This window comes from Aythya ferina, assembly GCF_964211825.1.
Source record: "Aythya ferina genome assembly, chromosome: 11".
In the NCBI taxonomy this organism is placed as follows: Eukaryota; Metazoa; Chordata; class Aves; order Anseriformes; family Anatidae; genus Aythya; species Aythya ferina.
The window spans coordinates 14,840,239-14,851,768 of NC_140307.1; the positions used below are offsets into that span (position 1 = coordinate 14,840,239).

At 39.8% G+C, this 11,530-nt stretch overlaps 1 protein-coding gene across 1 annotated transcript in view; it reads right to left on the reverse strand.

Annotated features, from left to right (window-relative positions):
* TLN2 (talin 2) overlaps positions 1-11,530 on the reverse strand; it is a 222,685-nt gene that overhangs the window by 179,668 nt on the left and 31,487 nt on the right. The window lies entirely within an intron of this gene.

Genomic DNA, 11,530 nt, shown 5'->3' on the forward strand with positions numbered 1-11,530 from the left:
GGAATTTTGTGTAACAGTGCTACTGCTTGCTTGTGTGAATGCTATTTTGTTTATTCCAGACTAATCCATCTTCCTTTTGAAATAACAATTATAAGAGGCATTATAATATTGCTCAGTCTTCAGATTGAATAGTAATATCCAGGAATTAATTATTTAGGAAAGAAAACTTTAGGCTGTGATACTTAACAATATGTGTTACTGAATGGAGTACTTTTTTACTGTATACTTAGTAGACTTGGCATTCAAAGTTGTGTTCAGAGTTGTAGCAATTTTGTCATGACCTTACCAGTATTTCGCAGCTCTACTAATTTTTGTTGCCTTAAATACAAGGCACAGAATGATGTCTGTAATTCAGGATCAGCTGATCTCATCAAATTCCTTTTTAGCTCTGTAGTTACAGTACTGTAAGATAAGCCTAGTGATTATATTTCTCTTGTGTGATAGTGGTTGTATCTGCAGAAAATCTTTTGGCCACTATAAACTAAAGAATGCATTTAGAGAGTTAACTTTCTTGGTATGAAATACTGAAGACTAAGACTGCAGAAAATAAAGAACACATTTTGGTACCTAATCTTAAGGGGAAGAGCAGTTTCAAGGGCTCAAAGAGCATGAAGAATAGGATTGTTATTCAAATCTGGTTCCCACAGAAAATGTCAGTCCTGATGAAGTTAATGGGACACAGATTTGGCAATGTGTGAGGTCAGGAGACTGCGAGCAAAACTAGTCTCCCTTGGAGTTATATCTTGCACAGCACCCAGATTGGAAGGGTCATAAATGTGTGTCCCAGTCAGTCTGGCTGTGCTTATGCAGTGTCTGTATCATCAGAATAATCCTAATGCCTCAACAGTGGTGGTTTCTGTAATAACCTCTCACAGAAGGCAACTGATGTTGCCTTTTGTTTGTAAGCTCCCTGTGGCTTCAGACAAATGTCTTTTAATGTTGGTGTTTGTAGCTGAACTATCTGATCTGATGAATGCTTCCAGGTTTGCAAAACTGCTGTGGGAAAAATCAGAAAATAAGCATCATGACTGTCCACAAACCCACATGAATTTAGCTAATTGATAATTCTCGATGTGAACAGTGAGTACCATTCTTTAAGCTCCAGATACTCTGGAATATAATTATACATGCTTCCTCCTTGTTTTTAAGTGTTAATTTAGCAGGTGCCCTTATTTTTCAAAGTTTGGCCCTTCATCTTTCTTTTCCATATCCAAAGAAAGAGCAAAGTTTTTTTTTTGTGAAAGTACACATGGAGATACTGTATTAATTTTCAAAATAGGATTTAGTCTTCCAAACTGCTTGAGTAGTACACTGGTCTAAATCAGATGCTACTTGTATGGAATTAACTTGAACTTTTTGCATTGTCTGAAATTCATATTGTAACAATAAAATCATATTTTCTCAATTGCCTATATTTTGCAGATGTTGATAAAGCACTGGAGTGATGCCATGTATTTTACAGAATTTATTGTTATTTCCATGGTTCCCCAGATGTTACAGTACATTAAACTTGTTGCTGTAATAGAGGAACTCTTGCTGAATTTCTTAAAGTACAGTGTTTCAGTGTTAAAGAAGAATCCTCACCTTAAAGCAAGTGATGTTAGCACTGTTTCGTCAAATTAATCATTCAGATAACAAGCACTATAATATACAACTGTTTCCTTTCTCTTTCAGTCTCCTTCAATGAATGGCAACATCTGCATGTCATTTTTCTCATGTGGTTTTATTGTTTGGAATTACTGATTATTTGTTATGATTTATAACTGCAAAATTCTTTGATGCTTTAAAACAATGAAGCACACTTGGAGATACTGAAATGAATCCAACAGATGCATTGTCTGAGTCTGTATGATACCAAAGGAGAGTGCTACAGTTGACACAGGAATATTTCCTGTTGGAGGTTTGCCAGAGAAAAATTGGCAGCAGTCACATTTTTTATTGCAAATCTCCTCTAATTTGTATGTTTAATAAAGCACTAACATCTGGACCCACAGGGTAAACTCTGGGTACAAACAGCATAGCTCTCTTTAAAATCATTATTTGCACACTTTTTAGGAATGAAAAAAAAAAAAAAACAACCAACATGATACTGGCTTTGGGGCCACAGTGTTTTAGCATGACTACAGGTTTATGTGGAACTGCAGTGTTAGGTCAGGTTTGTTCTTTCCTGCAACTTCATCAGAGGGATTTCCATGGCATGGCCCCAGGCTTCTGCAGGCAGCTGATATTGGTGCCGTTACTGACTGCCACTGGACAGCCAAGGAATGAAATCACAGGAACGGGGAGCTCTGCGTGGGGATGACCTCCTCTAAGGTAAGGTGCAGAGCAGTGCTCTGAAGGTATCAGTCATTCTGGCAGCTGAGAAGCTGCATATGTTGTTGAACCCCTTATCCCTTCCCTGTTTCTGTTCCTCCTCCTCATCCCCATATACGTAATTGTATAGCAATTAGTAGGTACGTGCACGGGGCTGTAAGCTGGGCATGTGGCCTTATATCTTCTGCAAAGGCTTTTTCCATAGCAAGAAAGAAGCTGTGCTGAATGCTTACTTCTGCTGTGCCAGGTTGCCTTTTAAAATAGCTCTACCCAAACCCTGTGGGAATCTTGTTGGAATTTCTTCTATATCTCTGGCTTTCTCTCACTTGTTATATGTGAATCAAAACCTGAGGCCTCCTCAAACAGGAGGCATGACAGGTTGGGTAGCATTTTCCTTGGTAATATGTGTTGCCTATATAAAAATGTAGATTAATCTATGGCAGAAATATGCTGGGGTATTTGCTAAAACGTATTCTATTGTATTGCTGACATGGACTCAAATACTCATAAATTACAAACACTAATGTAATGTTGGGGGGGGGGGAGGCAAAGGAAGTTATTGTGGCTGCTAAAGCTTCGAGTAGGCTCAGGAGCACTTCATCCCCACATCTGTCTTGGAATTTCACTCCATAAACTGAGTGGCTGGATAGAACTAGGCTATCAGTGACTTAGGGGGACAAATGAGTTACTATAAAGAGGGCAGTAAGTTCTTTGTAGACTATTTTCTACTTTCATGCCTTACATGAGTTCACCCATTTGCACAGAGCTGGATAAAAAATACATTTGAAAAAAAAAAAAAAAAAAAAGTAGATCAGCTTGTGCAAGTACTGTGTGGGTAAGAGCCACTCCATAAGCTAAATAGGAGAGAATTATATAAAACTTATGCAAAAGCATGCATATGGAGTCCTTGCCTACCAATGCTGAACATGCAACCTTGACCTTGGTGTTCAGGATGGCCTGTATTTAACACTTTCAATGTCTTCATGTTCTGGTATTTTCCCTTTTGCAGACGCATTTCTAAAATACTAGTGCTAGTGTATTTCTTTCTGCCGCTGCCTAATCTAAGATGTCTTTTCCTGCTGGTGCATACCCAACCTGGTTTTTAAGATGAACACTTGCAACCAAGTAATTAATCACTTCTGAATATCAAATTTGTACATAATCAGCTTTTTACCCAGGGGAATAGCATATTAGATCTTCCCTCAGCAAAATGAAAAATTCTTTCTTCACATGAAATCACTGACAGCATGTAATTATTACAAAATATAACTTATATGGAAATAGTTTTATAAAAAATAGATTAGTGTATCCTTTGTGTCCTACATATCCTTCTCTTAGGCTGCTTCCTCAAAAGTAAGCTTCCTTTTCTATGATTGCATCAATAAATCTCATGTCTGTTTGTGGTCTCCTGTTGATGTATTCTGTCAGTAATGATTTAATGGCCTTTTTTAATAATAACAGCAGATATTAATGAGAACTGTACTACTTCTAGCATGCCTGGGGTCTGGAGGGAACATGAATGTAACAGCCCTGACTCTCTTAATTTTATGCTTAACTGGAAGACACCTTTGTGTTCTTGGCATTTTACTGCCAAGTACTGGCCTCATTTATGTTCAGATGCCCATACTTCAGGCTGGATGGTGGCATAATGAGTATAGCTGGCATTGATCCTTCTCCTATCCTCCACATTTCACTTGTCCCTTGTCTTCCTGCAGGAAGCCTTGCTGCCAATCCTGTGTCAGATATGAAGCCCATTCTCTAGTCAGTAGTCCCTTCGGGAACCATTTCCAATCCTTTTCTGCTGCTTGTGTAATGCAAATGAAGTGGGATGCCATGGGGCATTTAATGTATGTGGGGATAACTACATATATTAGGGAAGGGCTGATGTTTGTTAATCTTTCCTCCATTTTAAAGATCTCATAGCAGAAAAGTCTATTAAATCTACTAATTGTAATCGGGACTTGTGGATTTGGCGGTTTTCCCTTACTCCCTAATCAGCTTTACTATTTCTGCCAAGCCACCCCTTCCTTTCCAGAGCTGACAGAGCTTTGTGGAGTTGGACCTGAGGCAGCCAGCTTGTTCCAACTGCTGAAAACAGAGCCATGGATTTCTTTCTACAGTTGTAATGACTTCTGCAATAGCTTGTTCTTCTTTCATCTTATTTATCCCCTCAAGGGCAAAATTAACTGTTTCAGTGCAGACTTGCATTCCTTCCAGAATGGGTTAGTTTATTGTATTGTGTGCTTACGCCCTCCTCTGTGGAAGAAGGGGGAATGAGAGCATCATAAAAGGACCAGTTGAACAACTTCAGGGATAAACCCTGAAGCTTTCTTTGTTGGAATATATCACGTTGGATTGCAAGCTATTACTCATTTCATGTTCAATTGCTAAGAAATAAAGGTATCCCAGAGCAGAGGAGCAGTACCAAGCCTTATGTTCAGAGATAAGTGTGTTTGGGGTCGTCAAAGTATAGTAAACTTTCCTTAATCATTAAGCATGAGCTTGGACTTCACTGGGGCACAAAGCCTAGTAGGAAATGGATGCAAACTTTAGCTCTTACATGCCATTCTACACCCTCTGTGTATATCTGGCTTGTAGTTTATATTTTTTAACTGCCTTTGCAACAAATGATCACTGACAAAGCATAAAATAAGCACGTTCTGTTATGGATATAGTAAGTGTCTGTGCAAATGCATGTGTACGTCTCTATGTAATCTGTTTACTAGAGAAGCAGTTAGTAGCACTGACTTTGGCAACTTCTGAGACTTTTTTGAAAATAATGCTGTAGATGTAAGAGTTAAAACTCCTGACAAGATGGAAACTGGTACATACTGGATATTAAGACGCACAGCTTGCTATTGGAAGCTTGCAGGCCAGATTATTGATGTATAAATTTCTAGTGAGATGAAGGTGTTTACTTAGGTAGAAGGCATAGGTGGAGTTGTTGAGGTTTAATTTTGAATGTGGCTAATCCCTTAGTGCTCGACAGGGCTAGGTCCAGGCACAGGCAAAGGAGGCAGCACTAGTGATGCCAGGATGAGAATGAATGAAACAGCAGCTACTTCTGGAAAACAGGGCACATGGGCCTCATAAATCCTAGTCACTTGTCTGTGATAGAAGCAGCTAACTCTGAGTGTAACACAGGTACTTCATCCTCAGGGCAGTAAAACTTAGTTTAAGTGGATAAGAAGCCTTGAGACAGCTCTGGTGGTTGACTTGCATTGCCTGTGCCTTCCAGATGAAGTGTGTACAGTTAGCAGTTTCACACAAAGTTTTTTTTTTAATAAAAAAAACAGATAAAATATTTATGAATGGTTTCAGACATAGAGGTAGAGGACATAATTCGACGTACATGGAATGAAATAGAGGAGATGAGCAGAACTATTGAGGAGAAACTTGATTGTGTCAGAAGGGCAGCAATGTGAATGCTTCTAAGGTCTGAAGACAGGAGGAAAACTGATGAGATGCAGGAGAGTTATTCAACACATCCAAACTGCAGAGAAGGCTCTTGCATCAGTTGTGAGGCTTTGTGAGAAGACTCAGGTGCAGCCAACTCTCAATGAGGGAAGGAAGGAAGGGATAAAGATGATCAATGACTAATCTCATTAAGAAATGTTGCTTTTATTTTTTTACAGTTATATCCAGAGAATTGTGATATTATCTGTAATAATATCTCCAATTGCTTCTGAGTGCAATGAGTAAGTTTCCCCAGTGGCTCACATCCAACGTTCTTTGCTCTGCGCTTTATATGATGGCATATTCTTCCCTTGCCCAAAGGATGATCTCTTTCGTGGCCTTTAAACTGGCCAGAGGCTTGGGTTTCTCTGCAGAAGTCCAGGCTGCAGATTCTTCTGCATGTCTAAATATAACAGTCTCAAAAATCAAATTTATTTACACAATTTCAGATGTAGCCACCTCCACTTAATCCAAATATTGATGGATTTGGCTGGAATGGTAGCATGTTATGAGATTTTTCTTTACTATAGTTCTTTGGGGAATGATGCAAGTGCCACAGTATACCACACTCATCATCTGGTGATAACTAATCCATACACATAAATGTGTACTGAATTGATCTACATGTAGTTTGCTTTGTTACATGTATTCCCCCAGGCTTTCACTAACTACTGGCAACTTCATGATCTCTACCTGCTTGCTATTTCTTTGCATTGCTTTTGTCTATCACTCAGATAAAGCAGTGTGTCACTGATACTTTTTAGATGTCCAAGTTTAACAACCATCATCAGGATTGAATGTCTCTGGAACAGCATTATAGTTGAGCTATGAGTGTGCTGGTGTTAGACAGGTAAAGTCATCGAGGCTTACATAATAGCATCCCTTTTTCTTGTTTGGAGAAAAAAATGTTTAAACGGGTAAGAACTGTTTTCTGAGCATAATTCTCACCTATTCTGTTACCCGCTGCTGAGCATGCCAGGGCCATTTTATATAATCAGGCAGTTGCATAATTACAAGTGATACTGGACAGTACTATTAAATGTAACCATTCTGCCTTAGGGATGACTTTAGCATTATGTCAATGGAATCTAAGTGCCAAACTACCATTATGCTAATTAGAAGCAGAGCTTGCCCAGAAGTGTTGTGCGGTCCTTAAGGATTTAATTCAATTTTATCCTTAGATCAATTTACATGAACAGTTCTACTTCAATTTTATTTTGTATTAGTTTATATTCATAAAACTGAAGTGGTTAAATATTTAATTACCTAGGGAGATAGGAGTTTGCCTCCTGCAGTAACATAGCAGGCTCTATGGAATGCTTTCCCCTAGCTGAAAGCCCCCCCAAAACTGATACTGCAAGCTTGTGAGCTAATAAGAGCAAGATGGAATCAGGGAGTGTAGGATGCAGAAGATCATGTTTTTGTGTGATCTTAGTGCCTTTAAGTTGTGATGTTGCTGGGTGTCAGGAAGAATGATTCCTAAACTAACACTTGGGTAGCAGAGACACTGTATGGTGTACTGCTTCATTCCCCATCCCAAGCACTTCGGTTGCACATCAGGCCTCCACTGTGACTTGCTTTCCAATTACTCAAGGAAGTAAAAATCAAGTGCTGGTAAGCTGTAAGTCAGATGCCAGGCCTCAACCAAATAGGGGAAAGAATGCTCCTTAAGAACAAGGAGATAAAGGCCAAATGAAAAATGTTGAGGTGACTTTGCAAGCGTTTGAAGAAAGTGAAGATTTCTCTGAATATGTGAAGGACTAGAGTTAGGAAACTGGATTCTGGGATGCCATCCTGTTGCAATGCATCTCAGTCAACCTCAACGCAGTCTCCAATGATTGTAGTGAGATCTGAACTGCTGTTCAAGTGGCAAATTGGCAAAGGCATGTGGCTACCTAAGAATGTATGTAGACATTGATCACTGACTGTAAAAGTAGGCTGTCATGAGGTGCTCCGCTGGCTGGAAGTGTTCTGGGAACACATCTGTGGCTGGAGGTAACACGGAGTGCTGGGGGAAGGAGCATGAACTGGTTATGGTTTGAAAAACAAAGCTATTAGACAAGGGAGAGAAAAGGGAGGGAGAGCATGGCATTAGATTTTCTGGGCATTAGTGACTGTGGAGGGAGTCAGTTACAGCTTCATAGTTTAGTGTAGGAATTTATTCTGCCTCAGAGCTTGGCCACAGGGCAACAATGCCTACCAGTCTCACAACTCTAAATCTTTCTGGCTTTCAGACAGGTTTTGCAGATGTCTCTTCTGTGCTTAGACACTGCTTCTGCCCCCTCAATTCAATGAGGAAATAGGAAGTATTCTACTGGACACCGAAGCACAGTTATTTCTAAGCAAGGGAGCTATGCTGATCACCACTCTGGACTTGGTTTTTAAATGCAGTCTCTGAGGGGAAAACAATTGCCAAAACAAAAGCTACCTACTCCAGTGAAGTAAGGTGTATTTATCCTTGTTAGCTGGAACCATGTCAACAGTGAATAGCTCAAGTTTGGGTGGTGACCTTAAGACTGCAGACTGGATTCTGCTACCTGTAGCCCAGCCCAAATACTTCAGGTAAGCCTGTGTGTTCCCCCCTCTTCCCAAGGGGGAAGGGCCAGTATTTCAGTGAGTGTGGTTAGCTCTGTGCTTTTAATGGTGTGGTTTGATTTACTTCCTCCAGATAATTTCAAGTATTTCTCAACTTAAAGAAGAATGAAGTTCTGATATCTGCATTTTACAGCTGACTTCACAAAAGATTCTAAAATTAAAATCACATGTATTAATAGTTCTGATAAAATTATCCCATAGTATTGATAGATTGAGGGACTGACATGAGTTTTGAGTTGAAAAACATACAAATTATGCATTATGTATCTGTCTCTCTCACTTTTAAGCAAGGAATTCGAGATAAAGCAATAAAGTCTTTTCCACCTCATCTTTTGGGAGGTTTTTGATGCACTGGCTGCTTTATCTTATATCCTAAGTATTGCTTTATGAAACTTTGAGCTGTTTGGCTTATTTTGTGTTACTATAAGTAGAGGAAGGTTGTAAAAAAAAATACAGACAAATGTGGTGGTAACTCTGTGTCACTTGGGTATGCCTTAAGTTAACTTAATAAATGCCTAGTTTTTGACTAGTAAAACTAGTGTAATATATTATCACTTATCTTAATGTTCTTCTGAGTTTGTGCTATGGTTCCCTGCAGAAGAATGGAAGCATTTGCCAAAAAAAGAGATTCACTCTGAATTTGCAAAATTTGAGACCAACAGCTGTTCCAGAGCCAACAAAAATAAAAAGCATGTAGCAGGTGGTACCACGTATGTATGTCTAATTGTAGTCCAGCAATCTGCTATCCGGTTACCAAACAGTAAGGAATTTGATCATGATTCAGGCAAAGGAGGGGAGTAAAAAGAATGACAGAGAAAGTTCTGGCTCAAGCAATTACTGCCTTTATAGATGAGAGTAATTTGTGCAGCTAGGAGCAGTGAGATGTTTTCTTTTTCTTGTTTGAAATGTTCTTCTTTTGACTACTCACTGTTCAGAGGAGCTGGTTGTAGGTGCCAAGCTGACAGGAGAAATAATGGCATGTCCATTGCAGGGTTCATTATAAGTAAACCTCACTGTTGGACTTGCTATATCAGTGACATGCAGCTCGTGGCCCAGAGACTGATGTGAAGGAACTGTACGAGTTCTCTAGGGGCTTGCATTGCACATAGTAAATCCTCCATGTGTACATGCTCACACCTGCACTTAGAAGGACCAATGACATGACCATACTTCTTCATTTGCACAGTCCTGATGGCAGTTCACTTGAGACCTGTGAATGGGCTGTTCCTACTCAGCTTTCCTCTGGCCTCTGTCCAGAAAGCAGTTTATTTGGATTTCTGATGACCAAAATATTCTCCCTCTTCCCTCAAACAAAGAAAACCTTTGCTTGAAACATCCCGTGTGGGAGGATTTGGATGAGGGTGGAAAAACTAGTGTTTCTTTAAGACAAGGGGAAAAGAACTGTTGTCCACTAGGACTGAAGGGATCAAAAAAAAAATTCAGAGCTGCAAAATGCATGGTCTTGCAATTAAGAACAAGAATAAAACCCTCTGCAATGAAATGTGAGCCATTCGGGGGAGTGGCTTGGGTATGAAGTCAATCATGAAATCTCCACGGGCACTCAATGTAAAGCAGTTGTGAAAAATACATCTATTAGGATATCTGTTTCCCTTAGATACAAAGAATGCTGTTTCTTTGACGTAAAACCCCAGTGAGAACTCCTATTGCAGGGAAGGACAGGGCTAGTCTCTTCTACAAGAAAATATCTAAGGAGTGTGATTATCTGCAGAAAGGCTGAAATAGTTGCCCTTCGTAGAGCATCAGAGGATGAAAGCTGGTGGGAGGGAAGAAGGGGGAGAACTGAGTGTGGTTCAGGAAAATGTCGGCATCAGGATAGATGAGCCTGGGCAGCTGTGAATAAATTGAGCCTGAAAAGATTGCAGCAGTGTTTGGGATCTGGAACAGCTTCCTCTGAGAAAAATAGTGATGAAACCTGATTTTTTTTGTTTGTTTGTCTTTGTTTTTCCATGAGGTGGTGTAAGTTTATGATGGGGAATTGGATAATGTGGTGTCTGCAATAGCAAGGAATCATGTTCAGAGATCTAGGAGGCCTTTTCCAGCTCCACACTGCTAGTCCAGAAATGGCCTACTCAGCATGTTTGCCCTGTATAAATAGTCTGGGATTCAGAGAAACTCCAATGTCAGCAGTAGAGTATTTGGTAACAGGAGAGGGATCTCTAGATCAGTCATACACAGCCAAAGCCTTTTCTTAGCTGCTTGTTCTGTTTCAGATAGTTGCAGGACCTGTAAGAATGGGTTTAGAAAATGGATTTAATATGTTAAGACAGGCTGGATTTGAAAATGACAGGAAACTGACAGATATTTGACTTCTAGGAGAGGAAGAAAATAGAATTCTGGAGCATGGTGTAATACACAGCTGGAGAAGAGATGAAACGGATGGAATCGGGCTATATTATCTACTAAGCTTTTTAAAATGTATTTTTGAGAAGAAATGTTCCAAGTATACTAGACTAGCTTCCTTTGGCCAGTATTTTTGTGAGTTGCATTGAAATGGGAGTGAGAAGAACTATAATAAATGGGTTTACCAACTGACTAGCACAAGTCTAGTTGGAGAGATAAAAGGGTGGCATGGGAATTATGCTTCATAAAAGGACTGACACTGAAAAAAATATAGTACAAATGAAGACATTAACTCTACTTTGGGAGCTCTGAAGAAGGATAATTACTGCTGCTCTTCATGTTAGAGATTTTCAATGAGATGATTCAAAAGAAACAGAATAAAATGAGCGAGGGTATGCCAGCAATTGCCTTGTACAAGAACTGGCAGGAAGCCTCCTCTCAAAGTGCTGCATTTTTTGAGAGGAGCTCCAGTGCCCTAGTGCAAAAGGTGACCAGGATGGATAGGAACATTATTGTTGGAAACTCCGGAGTTATCATTACCAAGTTTGGTCAGAGCTAGCACGGCGTGTATTCGGAGTGTGATTCTCTTCCCATTTAAGCAATAAAAGCCTGAAGCCAGCAGCCTTACACAAAGGTAAATCCAACACAACTGAGGGGAGCACTGACTTCCAGCTGCTCGGGCTCCAGGTTCTGAGGGTGATTTATTTTCATCACAAACTGTTGGTTTCTGCTGAGCTTTTCACTGACCCCCTAAAGGTATAATTTGTTTGCATTTCCTGTGATCAAATCAATCCTTCATCTTATT